Source organism: Mauremys reevesii, linkage group 2 (genome assembly GCF_016161935.1).
Source record: "Mauremys reevesii isolate NIE-2019 linkage group 2, ASM1616193v1, whole genome shotgun sequence".
NCBI classification, from domain to species: Eukaryota; Metazoa; Chordata; order Testudines; family Geoemydidae; genus Mauremys; species Mauremys reevesii.
The window spans coordinates 239158206-239173773 of record NC_052624.1 but is presented as its reverse complement, the minus strand read 5'-3'; positions in this window follow the sequence as shown (position 1 = coordinate 239173773).

Genomic DNA, 15568 nt, shown 5'->3' with positions numbered 1-15568 from the left:
TAGACTATTAGGTTTGGAAGAGACCTCAGGAGGCCATCTAGTCCAATCCCCTGCTGAAAGCAGGACCAACACCAACTAAATCATCCCAGCCAGGTCTTTGTCAAGCTGGGCCTTAAAAACCTCTAAGGATGGAGGATCCACCACCTCCCTAGGTAACCCATTCCAGTGCTTCATCACCCTCCTAGTGAAATAGTGTTTCCTAATATCTAACCTAAACCTTCCCCACTGCAACTTGAGACCATTGCTCCTTGTTCTGCAGAGGTGAAAGTAAGCTGGTACGGTCCAGTACAGCATTCCGGCAAGAGCAGGTATGGCGTACCGGACTGGACCGGCTTTTCCAGCGGTGATTTAAAGGGCCTGGGCTCCCCACAGCGGCTGGAGCCCCGGGCTCTTTAAATCCCTGCTGGAGCCCTGCCGCCACTACCCCAACGGCGGCAGGGCTCCGGCGGGGATTTAAAGGGCCCGGGGCTCCCCACAGTGACAGGAGCACCGGGCTCTTTAAATTGTTATACCAATATAATAAAAACCAGCAGGATCTTATTAGGAGGGATAAGGCAAAGATGCCACATTTATTGTAAATCCCATAACAAAACAAAAGACAACAGTAAACAACGTTGTTTTACTACTTATTTCTTATACACACACACACATATTCATTCACAGAATCATTCATTCAGGTTCTGTATAGATGTTATAGTTACCAGCCTAGATGTTGCTCATGACAAGTTACTGGCCAGGTATCTTGGTCATGAGGATGGAGCCGAGTCTGTGTCAGATGCATCTGATGCTCCTGGAGGTTGGTATCAGAACCATAGACTCAAAGTCCTTATTCTTTAGAGTCCAGTTTTATAGGGATTTTTCCCTATGTTAGTTCATAGGAGTTGCTTCATTCTGCTGTTGCTAAATCAATCAGCAGATGGCTGGCTCCATGTTATTAGATGTTTTGTTTTTCCTTCCTTTGAGGTGTGGTGGGTGGATTCCAGTTTGCCCTCCGGGGGTCATCTGGTTGATCCCACTTGACACCTTCTTCAGCTGACACTGAATTCTTCAGGCTGGTGACTCCCTAACCATTCAGTCACATACATTCTCTATCTTAATCACATCTATTTCACTGTCTCTTTACCTTTTGGGGTGTTACCAATTTATGTGAGACTCCCTGTCTTTTAACAAGCAAAGATAAAGTGAGATGAAAACTTACAGAGGGTGGGGGTCTCTATCTATACACTATAACAGCTACTGTTTTGGCTTACTTAGAGATAATTAATGTTTAACAAGTTTTATACAAAGTATTTCTTTGAGCTTAACAAGTTTTATACCAAGTATCTCTTTGAGCAGGCTTCACACAGACACAGCTGGTGGCTTGCAGGTTAGAATCACAAATTTACTTTTAACATAAACCTTTAGTTATAAGGCATCAATTAACAATAAGTCATTTTTCATATAAACCATGTCTAATATAAACCTTCTTTAATATCCCTACAAAATCTCCACCAAGCCTGGCTGCTGGAGCCCTGGGAGCCGGGCTTCAGTGGGGATTGAAAGGGCTCGGGCTCCCCGCAGCAGCCAGAGCTCCGAGCCCTTTAAATCCCCGCCGGAGCACTGCCACCACTACCCCAGCCCTAGCCTGTGGCGGCAGGGCTCCCGCGGTGATTTAAAGGGCCCGGAGCTCTGCAGTGGCTGGAGCCCCAGGCCCTTTAATTTGCCCCGAGCCCCTGGGCTCCCAGCTGCCTCTGCAGCTGGTAGCTCCAGGAAGATTTAAAGGTCCTGGGTCTCCCAGCCACAGCCGGAGCCCCAGGGCCTTTAAATCTTGAAAGACTCCACCTCTTCCTGTTGAGGCCACGCCTCTTCCAGTTGAGGCCACGTCCGCTCAGGCCTGACCAACTTGATTGCCTTCTTTCATCAGATAATTGAAGGCTGCTGTCAAATCCCCCATCACTCTTCTCTTCTGCAGACTAATTAACCCCAGTTCCCTCAGCCTCTCCTTGTAAGTCATGTGCCCCAGCCCCCTAATCATTTTCGTTGCCCTCTGCTGGACTTTCTCCAATTTGTCCACATCCCTTCTGTAGTGGGGGAATCCACCGCTTTCCCCATATCCACAGAGCCATTATCTCATGAAAGAAGGCAATCAAGTTGGTCAGGCATGACTTGCCCTTGGTGAATCCATGTTGACTATTCTTGATCACATTCCTCTCCTCCAAGTCCTTCAAAATGGATTCCATGAGGACCTGCTCCATGATTTTGCCAGGGACTGAAGTGAGGCTGACTGGTCTGTAGTTCCCCGGATTCTCTTTTTTCCCTTTTTAAAATATGGGCACTATATTTGCCTTTTTCCGGGACCTCCTCCGATCACCACAAATTTTCAAAGATAATGGCCAATGGCTCTGCAAACACATCAGCCAACTCCCTCAGCACCCTTGTATGCATTAGATCAGGACCCATTGACTTGTGCACGTCCAGCTTTTCTAAATAGTCCTTAACCTGTTCTTTCACCACTGAGGGCTGCTCAACTCCTCTCCATACTGTGTTGCCAAGTGCAGCAGTCTGGGAGCTGACCTTGTCTGTGAAGACCAAGGCAAAAAAAGCATGGAGTACTTCAGCTTTTTCCCCATCATCTGTCACTATGTTGCCTCCCCCATTCAGTAAGGGTTCCACACTTTCCCTGACCCTCTTCTTGTTGCTAACGTACCTGTAGAAACCCTTCTTGTTACTCTTCACATCTCTTGCTAGCTGCAACTCCAGTTGTGCCCTGGCCTTCTTGATTACACCCCTGAATACTCTAGCAATATTTTTATACTCCTCCCTAGTCATCTGTCCAAATTTCCACTTCTTGTAAGCTTCCTTATTGAGTTTAAGCTCATCAAAGATTTCACTGTTAAGCCAAGCTGGTTACCTGCCATATTTGCTATTCTTTCTTCACACTGGGATGGTTTGTTCCTGCACCCTCAATAAGGCTTCTTTAAAATACAGCCAGCTCTCCTGGAGTCCTTGCCCCCTCATATTAGCCTTCCAGGGAATCCTGCCCATCAGTTCCCTAAGGAAGTCTAAGTCTGCTTTTCTGAAGTCCAGGGTCCGTATTTTGCTACTCTCCTTTCTTCCTTTTGTGAGGATCCTGAACTCAGCCATCTCAAGGTCAATGCTGCCTAGGTTGTCACCCACTTCTACCTCCCCTACCAATTTTTCCCAGTTTGTAAGTAGCAGGTCAAGAGGAGCACAGCCCCTAGTTGGTTCCTCCAGCACTTGTACCAGGAAGTTGTCCCCAACACTCTCCAAAAACTTCCTGGGTTGTCTGTGCACTCCTGTATTGCTCTCCCAGCAGATGTCAGGGTGACTGAAGTCCCCCATTAGAACCAGGACCTGTGATCTGGAAACTTCAATTAGTTATCCGAAGAAAGCCTCATCTACCTCATCCTTCTGATCCGGTGGTCTATAGCACATGCCCACCACAACATCACCCTTGTTGCTCTTGCTTCTAAATTTAACCCAAAGACTCTCAACAGGTTTTTCTCCAGTTTCATACTGGCTCTCTGAGCAATCAAACTGCTCTCTTACATGAAATGCAACTTCTCCACCTTTCCTCCCATATCTGTCCTTTCTGAACAGTTTATACCCATCCATGACAGTGCTCCAGTCATGTGAAGTGCCCCACCAAGTTTCTGTTATTCTGATTACATCATAATTCCTTGATTGTGCCAGGACTTCCAATTCTTCCTGCTTGTTTCTCATGCTTCTTGCGTTCGTGTACATGTGCCTACGATAACTAACCAATTGCCCTACTTTCTTAGTATGAATCAGGAGGCTTCCCATCTTGTACCCTCCTCCTTGTGTTTCTTCCTGGTATCCCACTTCCCCACTTACCTCTGGGCTTAGGTTTCTGGGCTCATTTCCTCCCTACCCCTCCCAAATACCAAGTCTTCTGGAATCCCACACAGTTATGAGAATGACCAGTTTAGAAAAACAGTAAAGGGCTAGATTTCCCCCTTTCCCAGGTGCAGTCCCACTAGGGCTAACCTGATCTTGGGTTTGGATCCTCAGCAGAGCAAGGCCTCTGCATTGCTGCTGCTGCTCCCCCTTGTGAGAAAGCAGGAGTTTCTTGCAGTTTGCAGATGACTAATGCAACACACATCCTTTCTTCCAGCAGAAAAAAGAGAACAGCTGGAGGAATCATGCCTTAGAGGTGTCCTCCTGAGTTAGCTTACACACTACTCCTTATGTTCCTAAGGGCACAATCAAACCATAAGGAATCTGTAGCAGGGTGGTCCCCTGCTCCTGCCCTGAGTGGTTTAAAACAGCCCAGGTGAGGGCTGTGGCTGGGGCAAGAAGCCTGGGCTGACTGGGGAAAGTAGGCTCAGCTGGGGCCATGCCCCAATCAGACCCAGCTGGCCTCTATAAGAGGCTGTGAGCCAGAAGCCCAGTAAGTCTTCCTCTGCCTGTAGAGGGAGAAGGGCCTGGCTGCAGGGAGCTAAAGACAGAGTACCTGAGTGAAGCAGGGCTGGGGAAAGGCAGAGGAGCTGGGGAGCTCCTGCCTGGAAAGCCCCAGGCTGTGGCCTATCAGAAGGCCAACAGGTACTGGGGGTTGCAGAGGGCAGCTCAGGGGTAGGCCAAGGCAGCAGGTCCAAACCCTCCTTGCCAGTGATGAGTGGCTGATACTGCAGTCTGCCCCAGGGCGTGGGGCTAGACAATGACTGGCAGTAGCCATATACTGAGGCAAGGTGGGAATAGAGGGTGAGGGTTCCCTGGGGAGGGGAGACCCTAAGACTGAGGGGTTACTGCCAGGGGGCAGCACCCCAGGTAAAAGGGCACCAGGGATCCAGGGAGGGACATGGGGGCCAGAGGACAGGTGGATCACCGCCTGCAGAGGGTGTTCCGGAGCTGGAATGAGCTAATTCCCAGAAGTAATGAGCAGGAGGCGCCGCAGGGGTGAGTCCGCATGTCCATACAATCTAAACACATATCAGCATTAATTATAAAAATACATGCTTAGCCCTATGAAAGCTAAATGCATACTCAGCATTATTTACAATCTGGCTGTTTCAAAACCAAATCTATTTCAAACGTAGCCTTCAGATCTTTACAGACTTTCTCTCCTTTTGGTAGATACCATTGCCTTCCAACCACAAGCTATTATGCTTGATGCAGGAATTCCTGGGTGAAATTCTGACCTCCTGATTAGCCTATGTCATAGACTAGATCACAATGATTCCTTATGAGTTGCCAGCTCATATCCATACCTATCCTGCAAAAGATCCACCCTACCATGGTAGTACAAGAGAACAGGCACATAATAGCCAACCAGTTGTGGTTAGCTTTAAATCAATAAATTTATGTTGGCACCGACCACCAAATCAGATGCATATAAGTGAACAACACTCATGTCTAGAAATGCATGCTATCTCTTTGGAATCTACATTAGAGGAAGAAGCAGGTCCTACCTCATTTAGGTCCTACTTATGTTCAAATTCTGAGTGAGAAGGTTTGCCTAGAATCAGCTAAAACATACATACCGAGTAATAGCAATGGAGCAAAGATGGCTACTGTTTCCCCAGTTCAAACTAAAGTGCAGACATTCTAAGTGCTACCTGCCAGTGGTGAGCACCTCACAAGCAGTGACACCCAACACTGCTGTTCACATTGTTTCTGCCAGCTAGGAACAGATTCTATATCATGGGGAAGGTCCAAGGCAGCTAATAGTTATGTGGCATGGCGATGGGTCAGCGCCTCATTATTGCAGTAACTGGCACTCTATGGATAAAAAGAGAAGGAGAGAAACAGCCATTCCATCTCGTACAGAATGACACATACATTTCCATTGCCAAGACAGAGCATGCATGTTCTCTGCAGAATTGTTATAACCTGATGACCAAGCCTTTACTAGTTATTCAGTCTTCAAAATCTCAAATGAAGTTTCATGCAGCCTGTCACATTTATAGATGACGTACCAGCAACATTCCTGGCATGTCAGATGTATCAGTTCTTATAGCACATCTCTTATATGGAAGACCAAGAAAAAAATGTAATGGAAATTGCAGTCCGAGCAAGGAAACACTCCATGCTAGAGATGTTTGTCTTCCATGGAATGTTCAGGAACTCTCTTAGCAATGCAAGTGACAAGGTGAAACTCACGGGACATGTAAATTACCTCAGGCCCCTTGGTCTAGGCAGTAAAGTGAAAACAATATGGCAATATTAAGTGAATAGAAAATTCTTAGATAATTTTTAGTTCTATTAAAAATGCACCACAAAGTGTGAATTTGGGAAGAAAAAAGAAGATAGGATTTTGCTAAATGAGGCAGCTGCTCCACATTTCACTGGAGAAATGGGGAGCAGCTCCAGTGTACCTTAAACCATCTTTAGGTCAGGCATCTTTTCCAATTACAGACCTCTTCTTGTTCATAGGAGTGGGGCCCTCCTCTTGTGGACCTTGTAGGATCTGTTGGAATTGGAACTGGTCTTGCACACTTTAAAGCATCCACAGGAAGGAAGACTATGCCCAGCCAGGGGCTTTGGGAGTGGTGAATATTAATGACCCTGAATACAGACGTTTATGAAAAGAATGATGGTAGATCTCAGTGATAGCTTTATGTACACAAAGCTATAATAAAAATCTAAACTTTATTTGGTTCTATTTTGCACTATTAATGTAAAACTAAAATTAAAAAATTCTAAACACATAACATTTAGATTAGGCTTAAGTAGTTTTTTAATATGTACTTCCACAAGTTAATGTTAGCTCTTAGCTAATACAGGCCAAAGGAAGTGAGTCACTCCCAGTGATACTGTATTGACAATGCTAACAGTATAGCAGTCCCTCTGTGTTAAATTAAATCAATATCAAGGAAATAGTAATCAGATGACATCAACTAAATTACAGGACGGTTAAAAAGAAAGTAATTTAGTGGTTGATTGTGAGGGATTTTAACAACTATGCTTTGATAGTAATGATATTTATGAGATCAGACAAAGGATTTTTTCTGTTGACATTAGCCTCATATTTCTCCCTCTGTATTCCACAAGACGATTGCAAGTTGTGGCAAAATGCATTTATAGTCATATATTCTTTTCATTTCTACAGCCTATTTATGCATCTGTTCAAATAGCAGTATATACTTTTTGGTTTATAATGATAGTGGTAGTCAGTTGCATTGCAGCACAGAAGGAATAATATAAAACCAGCTGGAATCAGTGGGTTACAGTGATCATTTCTCTAAATGAGAATGACAAAAAGAAAAGAAAAAAATGAACCAGTCTGAGCATTGCCAAATTGGGTATTAATGACATTTTAAACATGAAGCTAGAAACCCAAATTATTGGTGGTTTCTAACACTGTAATTAGAGCATAACCATTCACATAATTTGTGGCACCAAATAAATCTGTACACTGTAAATATGGTGCTCGTTTGTCACAACAGAATAACATTTCCACCCCCTCTCAACACACTGTAATTGTCAGCCTATATGGAGCATACTATGGATATTAGCTGATATGAAAAGATTTTCCACAATAAAAACATCACATACTTTTATTATATATAAGATTTTGCAAGATAAATTTTATTTTACTGCATCGAATAAAAAGAGGATTTTTAAAAACATAAGTGAACTTTTACATTTCCAATTTCTTTTATTTTGTACCTTTAAAAATTGTGATCATATACACAAAAGAACATTTATATTGATCAAATCTGTATGAGTGAAAAATTCCTAGTAGTAAAACAACCTTGGGAGTTGGGGAGGGGGGGGTCCAATCCTAAAAATACTCATATAAATAGTTTTTATGCAAGAGTGGTTAAGCATTAGAATAAACTGCCTAGGGAGGTTATGGAATCTCCATCATTTGAGATTTTTAAGAGCATGTTAGACAAACAGCTGTCATCAATGGTCTAGATAATACTTAGTCCTGCCTTGAGTGCAGAGGACTGGATTAGAAGACCTCTTGAGGTCCCTTCTGATTCTGTGATTGTACAAGTAGTACCATTGATTTCTAAGGGGATACACTTGTGAGTAAGTATTACTCACATGAGTAAGAGTTTGCTGGCAAATGTTCGAGACTTGGCAGAGGTCATCTTTATCTCCATAGCCACATCCAGCTGTGGGAGGATTTTTTTTTTTTAAATATGGATTATTATTTCTATACAGCCAAAAGTGCATTTGCTGGTTCATCATTATGGAAGATAACAAGCTCCCTGCCTTGAAATGAGTGTACAGTTTGAACAGAAAAATACCAATGACGGAAGGAGGATAGAGTCAACATAAAAACAGTAAAGGAGCCACTGTGATAGGCACACTTCATTCATTCCACATTTTTAAAAAAATGATTTGTTTCTTTGAAAGGGAGAACTAAGGTTTATGGGTGTATGGAATTAGTAAATTCAAGAAGGGATTTGAAGGAAAAGGAGAAGATGCATGGCAGAGCTGCTAAGGAAAAAAATGTATGCAGTGTAGTTGTAGCCATGTCTGCCTCAGGATATTAGAGTGACAAGGTGGGTGAGGTAATATCTTTTATTGGATCAACAAGCATGTCTCTCTTACCATTACAAGCTGGTTCAATAAAAGATATTACCTCACCCACTTTGTCTCAGGAAAAGAATGGCAAACATGGGGAGCAGCATGTAAAAATGCATAGGGGCAGCAGCTGGAAAGAAGGATGATTAGGCATGAAGTTTGGGTGGAGTGAAAAAAAAAACCAAAGTGGGAAGAAAAAAGAGACCAGGTGATAGCAGTAGGTGGCTATAAATTGTGACTGGAGGTGAGAGCAAGGAGCTTGAGTTTGATGTGGAAGGCAAGCAGCAGCTAGCGAAGTGATTTGAAATAGAGGTGTGAACAGGGTCAGAGCAGTAGGCAAGGTACATTTTTGCAACTACATTCTGGATATATTTGAGAGGACAGAATGAGCCAAGTAACGGAGGTCAGAGAAGAGGATAAAGGGGAGAGCCCCAAGGGACACAGATGGAGAGTGAGTGCAAGGAGGAGGAGTCACCAATGCAGATACTGAAGGAGCAGTTGCAGCAGTACAGTGAGAGCTAAGAAAGAGGAAAGTCTTAGAAGCTTGGGAAGGAAAATGTCTTGAGTGGGAGCAGACAGATCTAGTAAGGTGAGAATGAAAAGAAGGCTTTGTGTCCAAACTTGCAATCACAAAGTTGGGAGGCAAAAGAACTACTGTGAAAATGTACAAGACTCGAAGCTGCACTGCAGGGTACATCAACTGAATAGTAAAAAGCCAGAGGATAGCTTCCACAGCGGTTATGCCTTTGCTTGATAATATCCCAGGAAGGGGTCACCGATGACTTTAGAAAGGGCAGTTTCTGTGCTGTGCAAGGGGAAGAAGGTGAATGGATAACTGGGTGGAAGAGTCCATAGGTAAAAGGAAGTTCATTCTATCTATATGCTTTATTTATCAATATCTATCTATTTGCTTTATTTATCAATATCTATCTATTACTATCATTCCCATGGCCTCTGAATGCCTTAAAATATTACTTTGATTCAGTTTTGTGATATATACATACACCAGAGTGTTCCTTCTCTCCCTCTTTCCAAGGGCAGATAGTATTCATATACTTTATACAGTGCCTTTCAAGTAGAGCTGTAGCTCCCAGAATTTGAGCCTGCATAAATTATAATAAAAAAGGCTTCTGCAATCTGGCTGAATTCTCCGTGAATCAGTTGGTGAAATGTGAAGCTAACATGCATGGGAAATGTACCATTCTTTCGCTGGCTTCTCTGTGGGGGTGGAGTTTTGGCTTGCACATCTGTTGGCTTCACAAGTAATTTTAGCTATTTATGCACGGATGAATACATCTTTGCAGAGCAGGAGAAATGTACAATTCCCCTATCTGCAGTGCATTTCCCATTTGTGTGAATAAATTCAATGGATGCCTTTGGTAAATGTGTAATTCTTTAAGATTCTGTTTACTGTACCAAATGTTTGGCAACTCTTCCGTGCATAGAAGGCTGTGTAATATGTTTCTATACCCTGTCAGTCTATTCTGCCAAATGTTAGGGGGTGCAGAAGCTTGTTTGGGCTCCACTACTTTCCTCCGTCTCCCTAATCAATCTTCCTTACTCAAATGGGCAAAAATATCACCTGTGGTAGCTATGGCTATCGGTTAAAATTAATCCAGCCAAGAGCAATCACATATTCAGTGATTTCTTCATCCTCTATGTGTGGAGCAGTAGCAGTATAAAATACAGTTTTAACAGGAAAAAGTTAGAAATATCTTTGTAGTGTAGTGGTTCTGCATATAGTGCAATTGAAATATACACTAACAGGAAACAGTGGATACACAGAGTTCAGGAGACTGCATTCCCTTTTAACCATAAGCATGTTTCTTTGCCTTTATGTTTGTATGTAAGATTCTTGCTTATACCATTCACGCTTGAGGTATGTAGTGTATATGGTGCTCTTTCATAAGAACATGGATGAACATGTATTTGTATGTGTAGTGTAAACAGTAGTGTATGTGCTTTCTCTTCAATTTACCAAAAAAGTTAAGGAAGACACAAATTTCATAGGAACTTCATCTTACAGTTAAGGTTGGGCATCAGTAAATGTCTTCGGAATCTTCTAAAACCATAAATACAGATATTTATCTGTGGAAGCTCTTTCTACCCAGACACCACCAAACCAACACTTTTTTTATTCCTTTCATGGAGGAACAGAGCAATTCAAAAAACTATGAACTCTTACCCACCTAAGCAGCTCCCTGCAGTGTACTGGGCACAATCAATGTGAGGTGCAGTCATTTATCTGTCTTGTTTACCCAAATCCTGTGAGGTGCACAGCCCCTCCTGGAAGGCACTGTGTGTCCTCAAGTAAGATCCTCAAGGGGCTTTGTGTGATGAAAAAAGCTTTTCATCCATCCCCCTGCAATCTGAGTCCTGTAATTCTCATTGGATTATACTGAGTGTTGTCTACAGAACTATATAGTTAGACCACCAGTTGTATAGCACTGTGTACTTACAGCTCTGTTTTAGTCACATTAATGTTTCTCTTTACATTGGATAAGCTGCAAAGATGTCTATATTTGAGAGCCCTCCCTCTATAAGTTAACCCTACAAATCTTTATATGAACATGTTCATTTGGGCCAACGTAATGACATCTTCTGCGTAAGGGCACAGGGGAACATGTCACATCTGACTTCACTAGTCCAAAGTTGCTGTCAAAACTTGGAATTTAAATTCTTGAGATTAGTGTTAAAAAACCTGCAGCTCCAAAATCAGGATTTAGGCTCTGCAGCAGTCAAGCTTTATCATTATTTGAAAGCACAATGGTCAAAATCATAGAACTCTGACTTCGGCTCAACCCAGCTTTCAATGATGTGGACTTACCATATCTATTTATGCACAAAAAAATTAAAAATTCAATATTTTAAAATTACAGTTAAAATTTATCATGTATATTTCTCCATATAAAGTTAACTGATAGATCAGTTAAATATATTAGCATGACATTTAAAACCTCTGAAAAATGGTATTCATGAGGCAACTACTTAGCCTCTGTGTACAGATTACAGCTGTGTCATGGAAAAGTGATCAAAGAAAACTCTGATATGTCTAGATCCATGCTTGAAATTCCATGCTCTGGTAAATAGTCTCTGTCTGAGAGGAAGCACAGCACAGGAAAACAATTTAGTTTAGGCACATTTGTGTACAGGCATATTCATTTACATTTATTTTTTGTTAAAAGTCTGATCTGAGCATGTTTTTATTCAGGTTTCTTTTTAAATAAACAACCACCTTTATTAACTGTTTGGATCAAAAATGTACAAACATTTCTTCTGAAAAAAAAATCTGTACTTCTTTGATAATTGGAGCATTTTTTAAACAGGAGATGCCAAAATAAGAGTTTTCTGGGTTTTATTAAAATAGTTTCAGTGAGCATTTACAAATGCTTTTTTGACAATCTCTAGCGCAGGGGAAAATGACAATATGAAAAGCTAAAAGTTTGAAACTGCAATCATCTGCTGGTGGATTCAGACCTACTGTATGATACCTTTGTTTGGACTTGTTTGGAATACGCGTGGGGTGACTGGATGCATTCTGAATAAGTGCTGTGGGTTAATCCCATTAAGATCAATGTAACTGAAGATTTTGGAAAAAAAAATTCAAATAATTATCAACCAGAAGAAATCATTTGAATTTTCTCTCAAGAAATTTACTTTGACCAAGTTTTGCATGCATTGGGCTACTCTTAAATCTGAGATGTCAGTCAGGAAAAATATGTATTTCTATTTTACAGATTAATTTATCTGATTATCATCTCTTTATTTTATCAGCTGCTATGAAGTAACTGCTGATCCATAAATGCCATGTTTGTAAATTTGACCTTTGAATTGTGTCTAGGGGCATTCTGCGCCAAAAAATTAAAAATTCTGCACACAATATTCTAAACTTCTACAAAATTCTGCACATTTTATTTGTCAAAATAACACTACATAATCACGCCAGTTTCAATTATTTGTTTTAATTTATTTCAAAATACCTGTCAACATGTATGTCTATAACAATACAGACACACACAAAAATTCCCCCAGGATTAGAGTTAAAGAAACCCCATATAACAACTCAGATGCTGTTTCTGTCCCCTTCCCCTCGAGCCTAGCCGGGGAGCCATAAACTCACAAGCCCTACCCTATCAGAGCCCATCCATGCCCCCCCCTTCCCCAGACAAATGCCCTCACCCATCCACCAGATCCCAGGGATCCAGAGAGAGAAACAGCCTGATGCTTGGTCCCAGGCTTGCATGGAGTTTCCTATGCGCAGCCCTCTCCTTCCTTCAAGGCATGCTGGGAACTGCAGCTGCCAGGAACCCTCTAGTTCCCTCTTGCTCACCCCAGCAGTGTCTTCTCTGTGCAAACTGGGCTCTGCCAGGTCCAGCGGCCACTAGTGGCAGCCAGCACACTTCAACCTATTTCTGTGGTTGAAAGAAATTCTGTGCACACAATGTTAATTTCTGAAAATTCTGCATTGCACAGTGGTGCAGAATTCCCCCAGAAGTAAATTACTGATTTGATTACTGATTCTTCAAAATGTGATGCAGAAAAAGCTATATGTCACAAAGGAACAAAATGGAGTTATTCTGGATTTATATTAGTGTAAATGAGAGCAGCATTTGGGTTATTGCAGCCAAACAAATGTCTTATGCCTAATCTATTAAACCTATGTAAAGTATTTACTGTCATCTATACAGAGTTCACTTTCACATGCTAATAATTACTTACATACCACTAATTAAAGCTTGACATTCATGGTGACATTACTGGATACAGAAGAGGAAACTATTGGGAGAGAAGGAGGTCAGCCATAAGATTTTCAGTTTGTAGAACAGTCCCTGTTTTTGATGTATTTAGATATATGAATCTGGGTCAAGATTTTCAAAAATAGGGATCTAATGTTAGGCTCCTTAAGTACATATTTAGGTGCCTGAATAAGTGGTCTGATTTACAAAATTGCTGATTACCCAGTTGGTCCCACTGAAATCAGTTATTTCAGTGGAAGCAGGATTGAGCCTATAACTATTATTAATGCTCTACATTCAGCTGCAAAACTAATTCCTCCTTGTAGATTGCACTCAATCTTAATCACTATCACCATCTACAAAATAACGATTTGACATTTTCCTATTATGTGCTGTTAAAAATATAAGAAAATTCTTGTCTTTGCCCTTCTCACTCTTCTGTTGAAGGCGTAAACCACAATACTATAAATTAAGTCTTGTTTGCATGTGCAAGCTTCATTTGAACCCTGTAACCCGTGGCATTCCTTATAGTACTCAATGTTTCTGTAGTTAATTTAATGTCTGTAAAATCTCAGATTGTAACCAAAACAGTGTGGCCTATTAGAATTTTGTGCAGCTGGGGTTTTATTCTTCATAATTTTAAAAACAGATTTCTTACATACATAAACATATAGACACTCAGTACACAGGAGAGAGGGTATAAGAAAAATAGGACAAAGAAAAGGTGCCAGAAAGAAAGTAATACTTAGAAATGCTTCTCTGTGACTCAAGTTAAAACATAAAAGACATCCATTGTGCGTCACACAAGGCATGCTGGCATTCAGCCTGGCCCTCTTGCCATGATGAGTTTTTCCTAAGAACGAAGTGTCCTTGAATAATGGGAATTATAAAATATTGAGTGTTATAACCTTAACTTTACACAAATGTATTATCTGCAGGTGAGTTAGCGAAAGAATGTATTTCAGATACTGTGGCCTATGACAGACCAAGGTCTACAAAGAGTGTGAGAGAGAGAAAGCCACAGTTGTTTGTTTTTCAAAAGAAATTCATAGATGCAATAAACATATACTTGTTAACCATAGGTCACTCAAGAGACAAACAAAAGTAACACAATACTGCTGATACCCAGTAGGTCTGATACTGCTTCTCTGAAGTCAATGGCAAATCTGGAAGGAACTTCAGTAGGCATAAGAGTGGATCCCTCATAAAGAAAAGAAAAGCCAAAATTACCATAATAATCTATTTGGTAAGAAATAGGTTCATTAAATGCCACTGGAACAATCTTCTTCTTGTCTATACCTATCCAGTTATCCTCGAAGAGGAAGGGGAAAGAGTCTCCAAGTCTAAACAGTCCCATGCTCTTCTCATTTCTCAGCAGACCTCATTGGGGTAGTAGTGGGAAAACCAGCCTTTTACAACAAACAACCTGATCTCTTAATCCTTGCTGGACTTTTGTTTTGCCATCTTGCTTTGCAAGGCTAAAGTGGTCTCTAATAATGAAGACTATGGGACAGATAGATAAGAGAGATGATGGAGAAGATGGAAATCAAGATTTCTTATCATTCCAAGATGAACGCTGCTATGATGACCCAGTCCTAGAACCTTTCTGTAGACTCAGTACTGGACCATGCTCACAGTTAAACAGATGACATAGCAGAAAGGTACTCAGCAAAGTGAAACCAGGCAAATAATCTATACCAGCTGGTACACATTGTGGGCAGATCAACTACCTCCTAAGTCACTATGAGGAGAGTGGTGCTCAAACATACTTTTATCAAGGAACTCTATCATTTCTATTCTACTAATCGGTATTCTTATTTTATTTCATTAGGTACAGTATACATTTCTAAAGTGCTCATCCCTGTAGCATCTGATGGCTTGCCTAATACAGATAACTGGAGATTCATATGTTACAGGAAGGGGCTATGACATTTGAACCTACCATAAGGAATTACAATTACAATTCCTTATGGTACTAAACACTGAATATTCGACATTGCCTAGAATGGCACCTGTAATTTATCAATAGCACACCTCTAGCAGTGATAGCAATGGTGGAAGCTGAAGTGTAGACAGTGTTCAGGCATTATAACCATTGTAATGTCAACCCTGCTCAAGGTTAGAAAACGTGGTGGTAAAAATGCCTGAACCCACTTGATCCCTGTCCATGCTACAGCTTCTGATGTTGCAAGGTATGGATCTGGACAGATAGTGAAATATGGTTCCCATTTTTTGAATGTTTAGATGCAGCCTTCCTGATTAACAAATAAAAAGATGTACATTCAAACAAGCCACAAGTCCTTTTTTCCACATACAAAAACTTCATAATTCTT